The 17724-nt window shown below is 37.2% G+C and overlaps 1 protein-coding gene and 1 pseudogene across 4 annotated transcripts in view; both read left to right on the top strand.

Moving 5' to 3' along the window:
• EXOC6 (exocyst complex component 6) overlaps nucleotides 1–17724 on the top strand; it is a 173590-nt gene that overhangs the window by 13024 nt on the left and 142842 nt on the right. The window lies entirely within an intron of this gene.
• LOC118988008 (protoporphyrinogen oxidase-like) lies at nucleotides 361–3343 on the top strand (annotated as a pseudogene).

The raw sequence follows: 17724 nt of genomic DNA on the forward strand, positions 1-17724 counted from the left end.
TTTCATTAATTTTGCATTAATTTCTCCGTTTATTTTCAAAAGGATCTCCACCCTTTAAAAATAAAACTAAGTAACGAATAATCCAGACTAACGACCAGCTGCCCTAATAATAGAATATTAGTCGACAATGTACTGATTTATCTATTAGGTTAAATTGGCATTCTCTTTAAGAATAAGTGCCTTTACATATAAGGGTTCGTCTTTTGCAGTGATGATCATGAAATTATGATTCACTTAGGGAACTTAGGGCCGATTGTGCTTCAGCATTATTATTTTCAGTATACACTTCCTAGAAATGGAGTGGCCCGATGTTTTGTGGTCCTGCGGATGTAATGTCAAGTGAAACTAGTTGAAGTTATAATGCAGATCCACCTTGCCCTGAAAGTCGGGAGATCTGGGTTTTGCCCCAGGCCTATCACTGGTGAAGTGTGCAGTCACAGGTAAAACTCATTTAACCTTTCTGGACTTCGACTTCATTATTTGTAGACTGGGTAGGGGTGGGTGTTTAGACGCCCAGAAAGCCCAGGACATTAGGGACCTTGCCTATTTATTCACTGCTCTATCCCTAACACCAAGCATATGGCAGGCACCTGGCAAATTTTTGTTACGTGGTGTTCATTTCCTTAATTTTTCAACATAATGATTTCTTTTTATAAAACTGTACATTTGGTAATGGAAGTAGAAATCATAGATTAAAAGGGTGCTTTGTTTTCTTCATCGTGTTGTGAAGCTGAAATAATACAGTATGTGGTGTAATTACCAGAACAGTCCATTTTTTAAAACAGTATTGGTTATGAAGGAGATGCTTCCTCTTGGGAGCAGGGCTAGGCAGTACCCTTGAAAAAAAGACAAAACTAATTTAGAATTTTGAAATGTGTTGAGAAACTTTTGTGGCACAAATAGGATATTCGCATTTACATGTTACTTTGTTCTGTTTGCTGGATAGTTGTGCCACCTACTCACTTTGCAGAAACGTACACTCTTCTCTTTGGCTGACTCCAGTGACTCATACTTGTTCTATTTATACCCTTGTCATCTCTCGTTTACAAGCCACCTCTTTCCACAGACATGGAAGGCACTGCCCGCAGTTCTTTTTCTTGAACAGTGTTTAAGCTACTATTTTTCCCCTAGATTTCGTGACTGAGGTGCTAATATTAAATTCTAACAGATCTTTTATTATGGTAAAAGTGAAGTGTTTTAAAAGTAAACTAGTGTAATGAAACACCATGACCCATCATCTTCAATTTACCACCTGGCCAGTCTCATTTGATCTTTTCTTCTGCCCATTCTTCCTCACCCTGGGTCATTTTGAAGCAAATCCTAGACATCAATACATCCATAAATATTTCAGTATTAGGATTAATTTTTGTTGTTATTTCACAGTTATCTTTCATCTGGCCTGAAGGCTTATGTTTTCTTAATATTTTTCTCTGTGGCAGACTTTTTTTAGCCTGACCTTTTCTTGATGCACTTTTTTTTTTTAAATCAGATCTGGCTTTCTAGGGGGAAGTCAGAAGGTTACAGGAGAAGCACGTAGATACTCTTGACCGTGCCTGGCATATAATATGATTATTTGACCACAATGAAATTAAATTATAAATCAATCATAGAAAAGACCAGAAATTCCCAAATATTTGGACATTGAATAACATACATCTAAATAAGCCTTGGGTAAAAGAAGAAATTGAAAGAGAAATTAGGAAGTATTTTGAATTGAATAAAATAAAAATATTACATATCAGAATTTGTGGGACACAATTAAAGCAATATGTGGACAGAAATTTATGCACTGAACCTGTCTGTACTGGAAAAGAATGGTTTCAAGTTAATAGTCTCACCTCCTAACTTAAGAAACTGGAGGGCCTGGCGTGTGGGAGCCAACCCATCTGCCCTGTGCTGCCTGTGCAGATAGCCAGGGTGTGGCCTGTTATTTTCCATGGAGAAGCCTGTGGATCTATATCTGCTCCATCTTGTCCATCTCTGGCCCTTCTCATGGGCTCCCAATAGGCTGGACCACAGTTGTACTGGGCAGGGACATCAGTGGTTTGGCCATCAGTTATCACCTGAGCTGGGACACCTGACCCCGAAGGGAGCGTATAGGAGGCTGGATCCACTCTGTATGAGACCCAGGTGGTACTGTCTTCGAACTTGGGCCTAAAGGAATTCAGCTGGTGGGAGTGTTGGGAGTTGGGACCTGCTCAAGGTTTTTCCTTAGTTTCTCCTCTTCCTGAGAGGTGAGAGGAGCAGGTTTCTGAGCTTGTCTTGGACTCAGATGTGTTACCTGTGTGAGACTATCCAGCTGCCCATAACAGATTCCTGTATTTAGGCAGTACCCTGCATGCCCTGCTGTCTGGCATCAGGGGGCTACTCTGTCCTTCACCTCTCTTCTCCAAACCTGTTTTGGCTGGGCTGAGGAAGTTGATCACACCTTGGGGCAAAGACCCTGATGAAACTGCACAGTTTCGCTGAGCGCCACCATTAACCTGAGGTGGTGTCTCTAGCCAGGGACTGTCTCTGCCGTAGAGTGTTTGTAGGTAACAGCTGTGAGCTCAGCATGTGGTCCTGCTTTCCTAGTCTCTTCCAAAGTGAGCAAACTCATCATTCCATATTACAGGGGTTGCTGCTGGGGGCAGGGCAGAACTGACAGCCAGATTCAGCACTCAGTTTGCTCATTTGGGCCCTAGTTGAGCGCTGAAGTAAGTGGTCATTCAGAGAACTGCTGGAGATGTTTCCCCAGGCACTTGCCCCACCTGACCAGTAGGGGTGGTCACTGTTCTCAGAGGCCAGCTGGTCTGTGGGCTAAGCATCCAGGCAGAAGGACACTGAAAGGTGTCTCTAGGGGACAGCTGCCTGGAGACTGACTATGTTATTAGTGCTTAGCAAGCTGCTCATGCCCTGAGCACCATCACTACTGTTGTCTATGAATGTGGTGAATCTGCAGTACTGAAGAGCCTGTCAGCCTGTCCTGGGATTTGGACATATGGTACTCTCCTCAGAAGATCCAGGCATCGTGGGAATTGTGTACAACTGGGTTGCTTTCCCAGAGCAGGGTGGGCGCCACCAGGAACGGTTCCTTCACTTGGCACAGGAAGGAGCTGCTGCACAATCAGAACTAAAGGAGCCACCAAGTCACTGCCTGATCCATCTACATAGGAACTACACCCCCCAGTATACACTAAGGAAAAAACCTGGAGTCAACTGCCCATTTCCTGGCTGCTCACAGGCTGCCCCTGACTCTGGCTGGTGCCTCTGAGCCTCCTGTGAGGGGGTTGCTGTCCATGACTGTACACAAAGTGGGTGCCAGGCAGCAGCCCAGGCCCTGGGCTCAGAGCCTGCCAGTTGATCTCCATGCCCACCTCTTCCTTCCCCTGCTGGCCAGGAGTCTTTCACTCATGAAAATAAAAGCACTAGAGCTTGAAAAAGAAAAAGAAACTAGAAAAAGAGAGCAAATGAAATCCAAAAAAGCCAAAGAAAGGAGATGATAAACATCAGATAATCAATGAAACAGAAAATAGAAAAACAGTTGAGGAAATTGTTGAAACCCAAACCTGAATCTTTGAGATCAGTAAAATTGATGAACTTCTAGAGGAAAAAATACACAAAAAACCAATGATCAGGAATTACCCATTCCCAATAGGAATATCAGGAGTGAGAGAGGTAACACCACTACAGATTCTACAGACATTAAAAAAGAAAAGGGAATGTTATGAATAATTTCATTCCAGTGCATTTGATAACTTGGGAGAAATGGAAAAATTCCTTGGAATATACAAACTATCAAAGCTCACTTATGAATATATAGATAACCGAATAACATATCAATGAAAGAAGTTGAATTTACTGAATAAGACCTTCACCAAAAGAAAATTCTGGGCTCAGATGGCTTTACTGGTAACTTTTACAACATTTAAGGAAAAATTGGTAACGATTCTATTAAAATTCTTCCAGAAAAATTGAAGAGGAAGAAATATTTCTCAATTCATTTTGAAGTCAACATTAACCTGATATCAAAACTAAAAAAAGACATTACTAGAAAATGAAACTATAGACTGATGTTACTCAACACAGATGAAAATACTTTAAACAAAATTTTAGCAAATTAAATCCAACAGTGCATAAAAAGAATAATATATCATGATCACATAGGATTTATTTAAAGAATATATGTTGGCTTGTATTTGAAAAACCAATCAATATAATTCACCATATTAAGCTAAAAAAGGAAAACTATAGATACAGAGAGAGCATCCACAAATCTAATATTCATTTCCAGCAAATACCCTCAGAAACAAGGAATAGAAAATTCTCAGCCTGAAAAGGGGCATCTATGAAAAACTTGGAGCTAACATTGTACTTAATGGTGGAAGACTGAATACTTTCTTCCTGAAATCAGGAATAAAGCAAGGATGTTTGTTTATACCAGTGCCATTCAACACTGTGCTGGAGGTCCTTGCCAGTATAATAAGACAAGGAAAAAAAGTAGATTAGACACTGTCTTTATTTGCAGACAATGTGATCATTTATAGAGAAAATCATATGCAATCTAGAAAAGCTACCAGAACTAGTAAGTGAATTTAGCAAGAATGTAGGATACCATATGAATGTGCAAAAAACAGTTGTGTTTCTAGATGATAGCAAGGAACAAACAAATTGAAATTAAAATTGATAAAATATGAAATAGTTATATCTGACAAAAGGTTTGAGAGATTTGTACATTACTAATAGTTACTAATAGAAATTGAAGAGGACCTAAATAAATCTACACATATGCTGTATTTATTTATTGATCAGTTTCCCCAAATTGCTCTTTAGGTTCAAGGCAATTGCAATGAAAATCCCAGGAGAATACTTTTTTTGTGTGTGTGTGTACTAATTGGCAAGCTCATTCGAAAGTTCACAAGGAAATAAATGCAAAGGATCTAGAATAGCCAAAGTAATTTTGGGGGAAAAAACTAACAGAATTGGAAGACTTTACTACCTGGTTTAGAGATAGTAATCAAGACAGTGTAGTACTAGCAGCAAGATAGACAAACAGAAATTGAATAGAGACTCCATAAATAGATTCACAAATATGGTCAATTAATTTTTGACAAAGATGCAAAGATAGGGCCCTGGCTGGTGTAGCTCAGTGGATTGAGCATGGGCCTGCAAACCAAAGGATTGCAGTTCAATTCCCAGTCAGGGCACATGCCTGCGTTGCAGGCCAGTTCCCAGCAGGGGACGCACGAGAGGCAACCATACATTGCCATTTCTCTCTCTCTCTCCTTCTCTACCCCTCTAAAGATAAATAAATAAAATATTTTAAAAAAGAAAAAAGATGCAAAGATAATTCATTGGAAAAGATAGTTTTTAAAAAAATTCTTACAATTTTTTCTTATTGATATTTAGAGAAACAGACATCGATGTGATGAGAGAAACATTGATTTACTGCCTTCTCATACATGCCCCAAATGGATCAAAACTGCAGCTTGGGTATGTGCCCTGACTGGGAATTGCAACCTCAACCTTTTGGTCTACCAGACAACATTCCAACCAACTGAACCACACTGGCCAGGGCAGAAAAAGATAATAAATAAAAATAATGGTGGTGGTGGAACAATTCAATATCCATATGTGAAATAATGAACTTTGCACTATATTTAAAAATTAAAAGACATTTAACATATAAAATGCAAAACTATAAAACTCATGGAAACCATAGGAGAAAAATCTGTGTGACTTTGGTTTGGGCAAAGATTTCTTAGATACTATTCCAAAAACAATACAAAAAAGAAAAATTGAGACTTCATCAAAATTGAGGACATCTTGTCTTCAAAGGACTGTTATGGGAATGAAGAGACAAGCCACAGATGGGGAGAAATGTTTGTAAATCATATATCTGATAAGAAAAAAAATTGAATTCAGAATGGATAAAAGAAGACTTTAAGACATAAGAAAGCAAAGAACCCAATTAAAAATAAGTGAGTGAGTCCTGACCAGTGTGGCTGTGTGCATGTCAGTTGGTTGTGTGACATTCTGCAAAGGAAAAGGTTGCGGGTTCATTCCTGGTCAGGGCACATGCCTCCGTTGTGAGTTTGCTCCCTGCTTGGGGAGCATATGAGAGGCAACCAGTTTGTTTCTCTTTCACGCCAGTATTTCTCTCCCTCTCTTTCTCCCTCCCTTCCCCTCTCTCTTAAAATAAATAAAATCTTAAAAAAATAAAAATAGGTGCTTTGAACAGACCAATGAAAGAAGATACACAGAAGGCAAATAAGGATATGAAGAAATGTTTAACATCATTAGTCATTAGAAAGTGGGAAATAAAATGACAACATTAAACTATCATGCTAGTGGAATGTCTAAAAATAAAAAGATTGACCACACCATGTATTGGTGAGTTTGGGAAATAATTGACATGCTTATACTCTGTTATGGGAATTTTATAGATGCCATTTATCATGTTGAGGAAGTTTCCTTTTCCTAGTTTGTTGGAAGTTTTTATTGTGAAGGAGTGTTGAACTTTGTCAGACTATTTTTCTGCAGCTATTGAAATGATTGTGTGGTTTTTATCCCTTATTTATTGATATAGTGCATCACATTAATTTTCAGATGTAGATCAGCCTTGCATTTATGGGATAAATCCCACTTGGTCATAGCATATAATCATTTTATATGTTGCTGGATTCTGTTTGCCAAGGTTTTGTTTAGAATTTTTGCATATACATTCACAAGAGATACTGTTCTGTTATTTTCTGGTTCTGCCTTTGTCTGGTTTGGTTATAAGAATAATACCTATAGAATGAGTGAGTTAGTGTTTGAATTGAGGTGATCATGTTTTTCTCCCTTCGTTCTATTCCTGTGGTGTATGACATTGTGTGTGTATGTGTTGTTGTTTTTTTGTGTTGAATCATGCTTGCATTCCTGGGATAAATTCCACCTGGTTGGGTGTATAATCCTTTTAATAATATGTTGTTGGATTAGGTTTGCTAGTATTTTATTGAGCATTTTTACATGTATATTATTAAGGGATATTGGTTTGTAGTTTCTTTTTTTGGTGATGTCTTTATCTGGCTTTGGTATTAGAATAATCCTGGTCTCAGAATGAGTGAAAGAGTGTCCTTCCTCTTCTACTTTCTGGAAGAGTTTGTGAAGGATTAGTTTTAACCTTTTAACTATGTGATAGAATTTATCAGTGAAGCCATCTAGCTTTTCTTTATTGGAAGGTTTTTGATCTTTGATTCAATGCCTTATATCTGTTCATCTTCATTTTCATTTGTTCTAAAGTAATTTTAAAATTTTCTTTGTGATTTTCTTTGACTCATTGGTTATTTAGAAGTGTTTTGTTGAATTTTCACATATTTGTGAATTTCTTAAATGTCCTGTTATTCACTTTTAATTTCATTGCTTTGTGGTCAGAGATCATGCTTTGTCTGATTTCATTCCTTTTAAATTTATTGAGGCTTGTTTTACAACTTTACATAGGGTCTGACCTAGAGGATGTTTCATGTCCTTGAGAAGAATGTGTATCCTGCTGTTGTTGGGTGGAATACTATATAGATGTCTGTTAGGCCTCAGGTTATAGTTGTTCAAGTTTTTGTTTCCTTTTTTGTCATTCCACCTAGTTGTTCTGTTATAGGGTAAGTATAGTTTTTGCTTTATGTATTTTTGGACTCTGCTAGAGTGACTGTAGTCACTATTAGTATGCTCTGTATGTGCATACTTGTTATATATTCTTGATTGACTGACTCCTTTACCAACATAAAACATCCCCCTTTATCTTTAGACTTGTATTAAAGTCTATTTTGACTCATTTTAATATAGTCACTTCAGCTTTCTTATGGTTGCTCTTTACATAATATGTCCTTTTACTTTAAACCTGTTTTTATCTTTAACTCTAGAGTGCCTCCTATATATAGCATCTTGTTGGATCTCATTTTTTTAATCCAGTTTGACAGTCTCTGACTTTTGATTGAATTGTTTAATCTGTTTATAGTTAATGTCATTTATATAGTTGGATTTATGTCTGTCATTTTATTTTTTGTTTTTTGCATGTCTCATTTCTTTTCTGGGCCTCTATTTTTTTTTTTTACTATTTTTCATTAAGTGAACATTTTCTAATGTAACATTTTAATTATTTTGTTTTTTTCAGTATATTTTTAAAAGTTGTTTCTTAGTAGTTGCTCTCAGATTAAATTTCAAATTTATTCTAACTTAATTTCACTGAAATATAGAAATATTACTCCTAATAGCTCTATTCCCTGTTTTCCCTTGTTGTTATATATCTTACATCTGTATGTGTTACAACCCAACAATACATTGCTGTAATTGTTACTTTATATAACTTTTTGTCTTTGAAGGAAGCTGAGAGGAGAGCAAGTACCTACTTATAGAATTTGTTGTGTTAATCTTAATTACCATTTCTGTTTCTCTTCATTTGTTGCTGAGTTTTTAGTTGTCATCTTGTGTCATTTTTTATTCCTATATAGCTTTGCTCCCACGCGCCTCTTTCATACTGTCATTGTCAAATATGTTACATTTTTGTATGCTTTGTCCACCAGTAGAGTTATGTATGTGTTGGTTTATGCAGTTGCTTTTTAAATTAGTTAAAAGAAGAAGGATGCATTTATGTTGTGTTTAATAATTACTTTTGTGTTTTATAGTTACCTTTACTGGTACTCTTCTGTGTGTGATGTGTGTATTCATACTGTCATCCGGGCTTACTCTTTTGATCTTGCAGAACTTGCATTAGTATTTCTTGTAATGTTGGTCTGCTAGTAACTAAATCAGTTTTTATTTATCTGGGAATGTCTTTATTTGACCTTCATTCTTTGAAAGATAGTTTTGATGGATATAAGACTCTTCATTGACAGTTTTTTCTTTTAGCACATTGAAATATGCTGTCCCGCTGCCTGTTGGCTTCCATTGTTTCTGATGAGGAGTCAGCTGTTGATTTACTGGTATTCTCTTTTATATGGTAAATAATTTTCCTTTTCTGGAAAAGCTATTGCATAAACCAATATACACATAATTCCAATGTATTCCAGTACATAAACCCAATGTATTGTTGGGTTTGTAACATGTAACATATACTTTTCTGCTTTCAAGACTTTCTTTTTGTTTTTCATTATTTTTATTATTAGGTGCCTGGGTATGAATCATTTTGCATTTATCCTTTTTGGAGTTTGTTGATCATCTTAGATGTTTACATAACATTTTTCATCAAACTTGGGAAACTTTAGTCATTATTTCTTCAAATATTCTTTCTGCTCCTTCCTCTTCTTTATTCCCATCGTGTGTATGTTGGTGTGCTTAATGGTGTCTGCATTTCTCTGAGGCTGTATTCATTTTTTCCCCTGTTCTTTGGATTGCATCATGTCTATTAGTCTCTTTAAGTAGTCTATGTTTCTTCTGACAACACGTTTCCTTGAGTTTTTCTAATGACTTAATTTTTGCTGCTGAATTTTCAACTCTAAAATTTTCATTTTTTAATAATTTTTCATTCTTTGTCAATATTTTATTTTAATGTATGTTTTATTAGACATTGCCATTATACCTTCCTTTACTTCTTTAAGCATGACTCTCTGGTATTATGAACATAGTACTTTGAAATCTTTGATCTAACATCTGGGTCTTCTCACAGGGCCTGTTTCTTTCCTGTGTATAAGTCACAGTCTCCTGTTTTGTCTCTCATAATTTGTTGTTGTCATTGAAAATAGCAAATTTTAAATAATCCATTATAGCAACTCTCGATATTGATTTGTAGTTCTTGATATTGAATTGTAACTCTTGATATTGAGTTGGAATTCTTGATATTGCACCACTCTANTTATTTATCTTTAGAGGGGAAGGAAAGGAGAGAGGGAGAGAAATATCAATGTAGGGTTGCCTCTCATGTGTCCCCTGTTGGGAACTGGCCTGCAACCCAGGCATGTGCCCTGACTGGGAATTGAACAGCGGTTATTTGGTTTGATTTGTAGTTCTTGATATTGAATTGTAACTCTTGATATTGAGTTGGAATTCTTGATATTGCACCACTCTAACATTCCCTGGGGCTTGTTGTTGTTTGTTTATTTGTTTAGTGGCTTGGCTGGACTGTTAGTCAAGTGTATTTCCCTCACAGTGTGAAGACTCTGCTGTTGCTCTTCAGCAGGTGCCATCTTGGCATGTACAGAGTCACTCTGGGAAGATTGTGGTTTTGGCAGGGTTCTCTTTGACTCTGATTGTTCAGTCACTTCCCACTTCTCTCTTCTTCCAGCTCCTGGCAACCACTAATTTGCTCTCTGTCTCTATGGGTTTACCTATTCTGGGTATTTTATTTAAATAGGAACATACAATATGTAAATTTTTGTGTCTGGCTTCTTTCACTTTAGCATGATGTTTTGGGGATTCATCTATGTTGTAGCATATGTCGGTACTTCTTTTTATGGCTGAACAAAGCCATAAAGCCATACATTGTATGGATATCCCACTTTTGATTCGTTCTTTAATCAAATGATGAACATTTGGTTTGTTTCTACCTTTTGGCTGTTGAGTATGTGATGCTTTGAATATTTATGTACAAGTTTTTGTTTGAAGTGCCATGAGGCCCTGAAATGGACTTTCATTGATGAAGACACAAACTCTGACTTACAGCTTTTAATAAAGCTTTCAGGTAAGCATCAGAGTATTAAAAAACTGTCCAATGATAGAGACTTAATGGCTATCTTTAATTTATTATTTTAACTAATAATATTGGAAATGGAGCAGAGTAAAATTTTGTCAGGTGTATAGTATATTACTACTTAAAGGTTTTGACTAGTTAAAACATAATTATGGCTATCAAGGGACTTCCCATAAATTAATTTTCAGGGACTTGACATAAAGAGGACAATTTCAGAAATGTTTCTTTATAACATTTTTTACATATACAGATTTAATGTAGGAAAGCTGAGGATATTCTAACTTTTCTATAGGTTAGAAGCCTAAGCTGATGTTCATTGAATCATTTGGCATGTTAGAAACCAGCTCAATGACCTAAATTTGTATGTTTTTTTCAGCTTCACAATGTCTAAAAAATATGACATATCACATAAGTCTACATTTTTAGCTTCTTTTAGCAAGGATGCCCCTTTAAACAGTATCTGCATTCTTGTTCGCACAACCCCGTGGCTGCCTGGCTCCTATAGGAACTTGAGTTTGTGATCTCTGGGTTAAAAGCTACAAAGAAAAAGATGCCCACATTCTTAACTAAGGCATGGTACTACCACTCTCTCTCAGCAAGCTAGTATTCTAGAACTCAGTTTCCTCCTTGGGAAGCATCTTCTAATTTGATATCTACTTCAGTACAAGTTTTACTGCCATGACATATCAGATACACCTAATTATTTCTAGCATTTCTCTATTAAATCAAAGTGAAAATGAAACATTTAGAAATTAAGCATAGATAGATTGGTTTAAAGACCCTTAGTTCGTTCATAAGTGAGGAGTCCCTGCCCCTCAATAGGCTCCCCAGGCCAGGGTTCCAGTGCCAGGAAGATAAGTCCCCATAACTTCTGGCTGTGAAAACCAGCAGGGATTGAGTTGAGTGAAAGAAATTTCTGGAATCACAAGGAGTTCCTCCTAAAGAACCCACACATGAACTTCCTCCCTCCCTCCCTCTGAGCTTCAGCATGAGGGTAACAACTTGAAAGGCACCAGTGGCATACCCAGTGCAACTGAGGTGTCTGGCCTGAAGGTGAGAACTAGGTAATAGCTTTCTCCCGGACAGAAAGGTAGGCAGAGGCCATTGTCCATTTTTGGAACCTCCCCACCCCACAGAGCTGCAGAGCCAGAAGGCAGGTACCATATCTGAGATTCCATCAACCTGGCTAATGCTGTTTGCCCTGTCCTGGAGATCCCCTGAGACAGGCTCACTCAACTTACAAGCCCACTCAGGATGCTTTTCTATATGAATGGTCTTGGCTCATGCTTCACCACTTCCTAAATCCTCTCAAACAAGCAATAGCTGGCCTGAGTGGGCCTCCTACCCCACTACTTCTTGCTAAGTGGGCCCAGGCCCAGCACTAGCAGCAACCAGTCTAGATTCACAGCTTGGCTTCACTTGGGGATCTCCAAGCCCAGCAAAAATAGCAGCCAATTTAGATTGCTTTATAGCTTAGGTAGGGTGGCCCCAGGCAAAACACAGGTGGGGGATGACCAGGGCCTGTACCACATAGGTACAGGGGCTGTACCACATAGGTACAGGTACATGTCCAGGGGCTGTGCACCCAGTGGACAGCTACAGAAGATGTTGGAGTGCCACCACACTGCTCCTGTATAGCTGATCTTCCAAGGAGGGCAGAGCTTGGTGGTCAGTGGTTACAACCAGTCCTTGCAGCTGATGGGTATATTCCTCCCTTTGACCTGCCAAGGCTCAACTACAAGAGGAGGGTGTACTCAGCCCACATGAAAGGTGCACCTTGAGTACCCACCCAGCTTGGGTGATAGGGGAGGCTGTGCCACTGGACCCAACAGGACACCTTCTACATTAGGCCATGCTACCAAGACACGGAGTCATAGCAGCTCTACCTAATATATAGAAATAAACACAGGGAGACTGACAAACTGAGGGGACAAAGAAATATGGCCCAAGTGAAAGAATAGATTAAAACTTCAGAAAAGGAACTAAACAAAAGGGAGATAAATCTCTCAGATGCAAAGTTCAAAACACTGGTTATAAAGATGCTCAAGGAACTTAGTGAGGACCTCAATAGCATAAAAAAGATTGCATCAGAAATCAAGAATGCACTAATTGAAATAAAGAACATTTATTACACAGAAACAACAGTAGAGTGGGTGAAGCTGAGAATCAAATCAATGATTTGGATATAGGGAAACAAAAACCAAGCAATCAAGGTAACAAGAAGAAGAAAGAATCCCCCAAAAATATTATAACCTGCCTCTGGGACAACTTCAAGCAAGTATTTACATCAAGGGGGTGCCAAAGGAGAAGAAAGACCAAGAAATTGGACATTTATTAAAAAAATAATGGAAGAAAACTTCTCTAATTTAGTGAAGGAAATAGACATGCAACTCCAAGAAGCACAGTCCCAAACAAGATGGATACAAAGAGGCCCACTCCAAGACACATCCTAATTAAAATGTTCAAGGTTAAAGATAGAGAGAGGATCTTAAAAGCAGCAAGAGGAAAGCAGTTAGTTAGTTACCTACACGGGAGTTCTGTAGATAACTACAGACTGTCAGCTGATTTCTCCAAAGAAAATTTGCAGGCTGAAAGGGATTGGCAAAAAATATTCAAAGTCATGAAAAGCAGCAACCTATAGGCCAACTTTGCGCTACCCAACAAAGATATCATTTAGAATTGAAGGGCAGATAAAGAGCTTCCCAGTCAAGAAAAAACTAAAGGAGGTCACATCACCAAACCATTATTATATGAAATGTTAAAGGGACTTACTTAAGAAAAAGATCAAAACTATGAACAATAAAATGGCAATAAATACATATCTATCAGCATTGAACCTAAAAAACAATTAAACAAACAAGAAGAATAGAGAGAATCATGGATATGGAGAGCATTTTGATGGTTGTCAGATGGGAGGGGGTGTAGGAGAATGGGAGAAGATGGGGGTGATTAAGAAGTCCAAATAGGTAGCCATGGGGATGTAAAATACAATATAGGAACTGGAGTAGCCAAAGAACCTATGCATGATCCATGGACATGGACAATGGTGTGGGGATTGTCTGAGGGAGTGCAGGGTGCTAGGTGGAGGCAGGGCAAAGGGGGGAAAATTGGGACACTTGTAATAGCATAATCAATAAAATAAAAAACACAGTAATTTATATTTCACATTGAAACACTGAGGTAGAACATTGCTACATCTGTTGTGCATGGCGTTTTATCAGACTAGCAAAACTCGTGAGCATACATAATAAACTTTCTACAAAGGCAAACATCCTATTTATACCTTATGAAAGTGACAAATATGAATACTCTTATTTGCATGTCCCAAACTGCAGCCTCTCTATAGAATTTAAGAATAAAAAGCAAAACTATAAAAATGAATTATGCTTAGTAATCAGCCTTCTAAGATTATCTATTAATGTAAAGGCTTTAAGTTACTTAAACATCTTAGAAATTATTTTTAATACATGTTGAAATAAAATTTTGACAGAATAATGGTTCAACTTAGTTGCACACAAATGTATATTTTTAATCATTTAAAATATTTATGTATGATAATGTTAGCTCATTCAGTCATTGAACCAGTATGCATTTAGGAAAAACAAACCCAAACACAATAAAATAATCAGTGAAGAAGGATGAGATTAAATAGCTATGTTTTATGAACCCAAGTTTTCAAACTAGGCTTGTTTGCTACAGTTGTACTTCAGTTATGTGAGCTTGGATTTTTAAAGTGTTTCTGAGTTAATTTCTGTAAGAAGTAATAAGAATACTTATTAAAAGTCTAGCATATTTAAATTGCGAGAAAGTCAATTTTCTTGTTTTGGGGGGGAATTTTACAAATACTTCATTTATATATGTACTTTCTTTAAACCAGTAAACCAGCCAGAACAGAGTTCTTTTAACTTAAGAGACTTTAAAATCCAAATTATTAATACCCTGCGGAGATAAATTGTCTGATTTATCACACACAATGAGAGGTAAAAGCCTTTCTGAATTACTGATACAGATTGTTATAACTTTATTTCTGTAATTTCACCCACAAGTTAAGAGACGTGAGTTGTAAAAAGAACTTATGCACACTATGTTCATAAGCAGCACTATTTATAGTAGCTAAGTGTTGGAAACAGCCCAACTGCTCATCAGTAGATAAGTGGATTAAAAATTGTGGTGCATTTACACAATAGAATACTATGCAGCAGAAAGAAAGAAATCAGTCCTACCTTTTGTGACAGCATGGATGGAACTGGAGATTGTTATCAAGTGAAATAAGTCAGACAGTGAAAGACAAATACCATATGACCTCACTTATAACTGGAATCTAATGAACAAAATAAACTAATGAGGAAAATAGAACTGGAGACATGGAGACATGGAATGGACTGATAGCTATAAGAGGAGAGGAAAGGGGACAGGAAATGGTGGAAGGAAGGGGAAAGGACTAGTAAGAGAACATGTATGAATGACACATGGACATGGACAATGGAGAAGGGATAGATTTCCCACTAGGCTGGGTGGAAGGGGGCGAGAGGGGGAAAATTGGGATGAATGTAATAGAATAAACAATAAAAAAAGCAAAAAATAAGAGACGTGAGTTGTAGAGATTTAAGAAAAAAAACCCCTCAACAGTCCAGATATCAAAGACCTGTTCTTGGTTATAAAATTCTTAAGCCATTTGAGCTCAAGGTAGACAAATAGACAAACAAAAAAGATTAACAAGCCAGAGTGTCTTTTATCTTTTACCCAAGAGACCTCTGTCATGAATGTAGAAGGATCACCAAATAAGTGGTCAAATCATAAAACCAAATTCTTAGTCATTGCTGCCATGTAGGGGTAATAACTTATTGGCCATGCAGTAACTAGAAACCAAGCCAAAACAAACAATTTGTAGAGAGGTGGGGGGAAAAAACGCCAGAGAAACAGAGAGTAAAGTTAAACATGTATTACCACTTAGGTTCTACTTCCAGGAGCCAGGAAAAGATGTGCCAGAGCTTAAGTAGCCCAGGAGGCGCAGTTATCTATCTGGCAGTACAGTTACCTCCCTCTGTCAGGTGAATCTGCTGGGCATCTTGGCAAACACTCCAAGTGTTAAAAGGTAATTTTCAAAAAAGATAAATTCATGCCCTGACTCGTGTGGCTTAGTGGTTGAGTGCTGGCCTGCAAATCACATGTTGCCGGTTAGATTCCCAGTCTGAGGTGCATGCCTGGGGTGTGGGCTGGGTCCTCAGTGGGGGGCACAGGCGGGGCGGGGGGTGGTCATGCATTGATGTTTCTCTCCCTTTCTCTCTCCCCTTCTCTAAAAACTAAAATAGATAAAATCTTTAAAACAAAAAGATAAAGATTAAAAAAATAAATTCCTGACTCTCATACAATTATAAAATTGATCATGCCAAAGATTCTATTTAACTTGTTAATTAATGAGGTAATCAGTAAGATATTACAACTGTTTCAAAGGCAATGACAAAACCATATAGGCATTAGGGAATGCTGAAATAGATTTGTAATAGGCAGATACCTGATCAGTATCCCCAGGGTGTAGTAATGAATAATGAATTGACCACATTTTGTTAGGTCAAAATGTTTATATTTCTATAGACAACAATAATACATCAAATTTCTACAGTATATAGAGATAGTTGTAAAATAGCACAAAGATAGTGAAAGATACAGATAACCTAGAAGGATGTGCTAGATGGGCCATTCAATAATCACTTTTGTCCATTTAAAATTTTTTCATAAGTTTTCTTGCCATTAGTTGGAAATCTTTTTTACTTTATCTTTTGTGGTATTTACCCCCCCCTTTTATTGGCCATCCAATAGTTTTTAAAGATTTTATTTATTTATTTTTAGAGATGGGTAAGGGAGGGAGAAAGAGAGGGGAAAATGCAAGAGATACATTGATTGGTTGCCTTTGACATGCCCCAGTTTGGGATCTGCCCTGCAGCCCAAGCATGTGCCCTGACTGGGAATGGAACCACTGACCTTTTGGTTTGCAGGCTGGCACTCAATTCACTGAGCCACACCAACCAGAGCTGAACCACTTTATTTTTATTTATTTACTTTATTAGAAATTTTATTTATTTCTTTTTAGAGAGAGGGGAAGGGAGGGAGAAACATTGATGTGTGAGAGAAACATCAACTGGTTGCCTCTTGCATGCTCCCAACTGGGAACGTGGCACTCAGTCCAGTCATGCACCCTGACTGGGATTGAAGCAGACACCTTTTGGTTTGCAGGCTGACACTTAATTCACTGAGGCACACAAGCCAGGGCAATTTTTCTGTTTTTATCAAAACAAATTTATCAGTGTTTCCCCTTTTTGCTTCTAGATTTTGAATCACAGAAAAGTCTTCTGTATTACCAGGTTAGGAGGATAGGGGAATCCACCTACGTTTTCTTTTGGTACTTGTATGGTTTTATTTTTTTATTTTTACATTTCTGTAGCTTTTTGAATTTTCGTAGGGTATGGTGTGATGAATAGCTCCAGTTTTATGTTTTTTTTTTTAAGTAAGGTAATCCAGCTGTCATAACACTTACTAAAAAATAGATAATTTTCATGTTGATTTGAGATGCTGTCATTATCAGATGAGATTGGGCGCATTCGGGGTGCTATGGCTGTAGACGAGATGCTGTCATTATCATTTATGAAATTTTCGCATGTGGTGGGTCTGTCTAAGTTTTTCTATTCTGTTCATTCTATGTTTATTTGCATGCTATACCATGCCTTTAATTATAGGGGCTTTATTCTTATAGTATCTGGTAGAGTTACCCTCACCCCATTGATCATCTTTTTCTTGGGGGTTTCCTGGTGACTCTTGTTCATTCTTAAAATACTTTATTATATTGAGTTGAACTTATAAATTAATTAGGGGAAAACAGACCTCTTGATGATGTTGAGTCTTCATATCCAAGAATGTGTTATATCTTTCAGGAGAGTTGAAGTTTTCCAAAATTTTTTTTTTTAGAATTCCTTAAAATTTTGTGCATTTTTTGTTATTTTAATCGGATCTTTTCTTACATTATGTCATCTTTTTTTTGCTTATATATGTGAATGCTGATCATCTTTGAGTGTTAATTTTTAACCTTT

The sequence above is a fragment of the Sturnira hondurensis genome, unplaced genomic scaffold, assembly GCF_014824575.4.
Source record: "Sturnira hondurensis isolate 20B ecotype Veracruz unplaced genomic scaffold, ASM1482457v3 Scaffold0005563, whole genome shotgun sequence".
In the NCBI taxonomy this organism is placed as follows: domain Eukaryota; kingdom Metazoa; phylum Chordata; class Mammalia; order Chiroptera; family Phyllostomidae; genus Sturnira; species Sturnira hondurensis.